The sequence below is a fragment of the Tuber melanosporum genome (assembly GCF_000151645.1).
Source record: "Tuber melanosporum whole genome shotgun sequence assembly, scaffold_21, strain Mel28".
Taxonomy (NCBI): Eukaryota; Fungi; Ascomycota; class Pezizomycetes; order Pezizales; family Tuberaceae; genus Tuber; species Tuber melanosporum.
The window spans coordinates 9,077-9,637 of record NW_003298875.1 but is presented as its reverse complement, the minus strand read 5'-3'; positions in this window follow the sequence as shown (position 1 = coordinate 9,637).

Here is a 561-nt window from a genome sequence, read left to right as displayed (position 1 = left end):
CATAATTTTCTTCTCCTATTTTTTTCTTTCCTTTCTTTCACCACCACCACTACTATCACTGCATTTTCAACTGCGGAACATGAAAAGTGGAGAAACAGTTTGAACTTGTATCCTGTAGCTAGGTAGTCGGGCAATCAGGCTAGGTTGGATTCTTTTCTTGAGGTTTGTCTTGTGCGAAGAGGTTGATTAGCTACCTTGAAGATTGAAGGTGATTTGCAATTGCAAGGTATGTTCTTAATGTTGGAAGGTTTTATCAATAATAGTTGGTGATCTGAAGGTTCTTATCCTGTGAAGCACATAGACTATTCTGCTGATTTTTGTTTTTCAATACCAAAGATTCTGGCTTAAGTTTTCTCAATACAGATTAGTGTTCGCTTCCATCTAAATTTGTCCCCCCCTCCTAGGGGAGAGACCCGATGTGAAAGATTGCAAGAGAGGGCTTTGGTGTTATGGTCTTCCCAAACTGAATATAAACTTGACAAATAGTAGAGATCATAGATGTTTTATTCACAACTGATATTTCCTGTATTATATTACACTATGGCCATCCTGAGCCTACCG